This window comes from Muscardinus avellanarius (genome assembly GCF_963383645.1).
Source record: "Muscardinus avellanarius genome assembly, chromosome: 1".
Taxonomy (NCBI): Eukaryota; Metazoa; Chordata; class Mammalia; order Rodentia; family Gliridae; genus Muscardinus; species Muscardinus avellanarius.
In genome coordinates, this window is record NC_137786.1 from 221,343,565 (window position 1) to 221,345,995 (window position 2,431).

The window sequence follows — 2,431 nt, forward strand, 5'->3', positions numbered from 1 at the left end:
GAATACAATCTGCTTCACGGAGCAGGGCCTCTGTAGCGCTTTTGGTGGGGTACCCTCTTCCCTGGCCTTTGGTCCCACCAGATTCTCAGCAGCCCTCCGTCTGGGCAGGTAAGGCGGGGCCCCATCAGGGCTTTAAGGAGCTGGACTTGCCCCTCACGCTCTCTTTCCCTCCCCATCCCTTTCTTTTTCCTCTCTCCTTTTCCTCCTCCCCCCTAACATTTCTGGAGATGATGACTGAATGTTAGCCTACTGCCAAATGCAAAATAGCCAGACTCCCGGGTCATCTATGTGAAGTAGTGGGTGAAATAAGGTCCGTTTTCCATGCATAGTATCACTTAATGTGTCCAGCTCAGCCTAAGGACTATTTCTTTAACCACTTTTCTGATTAGGCAGAGAGCACAAATCAGAGGCCTAATTATTCCAAACATGCTGGTTGAGGGTAGAAAGTGTTTGCTTTGAAAAAGATCCTTCTGGATGTACGGTGGTATATGGAGTGGGGCCAGTCCAAGGCTGGCACTCCTGGGCCTTGCCTCCATCTGAACTCTCCCTCTGCCTGAACTGATGGAGTGAGGTGCACGGAGCTTCTCGGCTTGTGACCAGCATCCTGTGCAAGAGAGCGGAGGGGCGGAGTAGAGCAGAAAGAGGGGCAGAGTGTGCCAAGACCCCGAGGCAGAGTGAGGTGGGTACTTCTGAGGGACCCTCAAAAAATAGTCTGAGGTCTCTGCAGCGCAGCTGGTCATTAGGAAGCTGGGGAGGGAGCAGGGGCGTGGCTGTGTGGGGCTCATGTTCTGCGCCATGGTAAGGGGATGGGATGTTGGCCTCTAAGCACCAGGTCTGAACATTTGTGTTCCCCCATTCAGATATTGCAATCCTCACTCCTACAGGGGTGGTATAGGGAGGCGGGGCCTTCTGGGAGGTGATTAGGTTAGGAGGGTGGAGTTCTTCTAACCCAGGCTCTAGCGAGCTCCACCTCCTTCCTCCCCTGCGAGATACAGCAAGATGGTGCCACCTAAGAGCTGGGAAGCAGCCTTCATGGGACACTGGATCTGCTGGGCTTGTGAGCGCTAACTCCCTGTGGTTTATAAGCCCCCTAGGTTTGGGTGTTTTACTAGAGCCGCCTGGACTATGACAGCGATGGTGCGGCAGGGAGGCTGGGGAGCAGGGGTGGCGGGGAGGTGTGCACTGATGGGCGGGGCGTCTTCCTCCTCCTCCTGACGCCAGGCAAGGCCAGGCGTGTAATTTTCATTAGCAGTTGAATGTGTGAGAACACGACAGAAATAGTTTCAAATAGACTATTAGAAAACTGACTGTATTCATGTTAAATTTCATGTCAATCACTGTTATAAAGACTGTCCCCTGGGCAGCTGTTGCCCTTGAGTCTGGGCCCCAGAATGAATCTGCGTGGGGTAGAGCTGCCTCAGCCAGGACCAGCCAAGCTCCACCTGGGAGCAGAGGTACCTGGCCTAATTTATGTAGCACACACGTGTGCATGCATGCATGCATATGTGTGTGTGTGTGTGTGTGTGTGTGTGTGTGTGTGTGTGCTGTGTAGCAAACTAAAGCACTTAGCTTCAGTTAGTAATTGGCGGTCCTGGTATTTGAATCAACTGCACAGCTTGGTTCTTAGCCATCCATGTCTTTAGAGTTTAAGATAGTTTCTTTCTTATCAATACCAATCTCCATACTACGTATGGGGAGGGGAAGGAGCAGAGTGAGATCCAGAGGGAAACACTCCAAGTTCTGTGTGCGGGTAGGTTTCTATCACTTTGAACCTCATGATGATGAAGAATTACAAGGTGCCAATTAAAGTATCTTAAAAAACAGTTGTTTCTTAACATAGGAACTATGAACAGAACCTGGAAATGTCTATCACAAGAGGTAAAACAGTGAGACATTTTCTGCACCTCTTTCCCCGAGGCCTGCACTAAGGATTCTGTTCCAGTTAGCCATCCTGGGCTCGCGGCACTGACACTTGGCTGGCGGTGGGGACGGTGTCTGCATCTTCTGGTTGTGTCGGGATCAGGCAGTGTCCCAGAACGTTCTGCATGTGCCGTGGGCGCGGGGAGGCAGGGGAGGCAGGAGACCTTCGCTCTCTATCTGCGGCCTTCTGTCTGTACACTTTGTAAAAGTGGAGTGGAACTGGACAACCTAAGGCAGAGATCAGCCAGACTCACAATATCAAGGGTCCTGTGCTTTCTTTCTGTCATATGTGGAAGATAGAAAGATAAAGATGGAGAGAAAGAGAAAGGAACCTCATGAAAATTAGGAGAGACCAGTAGAGTAGTAGAAGGGAATCCGGAGATGGAAGGTGAGGGTAAGAATAGGTATGGGGAAGGAGACGGACTACTGTTATGTGCAGGTGTGAGTGTACTGCTACAACCTCACTATCATGTAAGATTAAGGCGTACCAACGAAAACTATAAAATTAAAA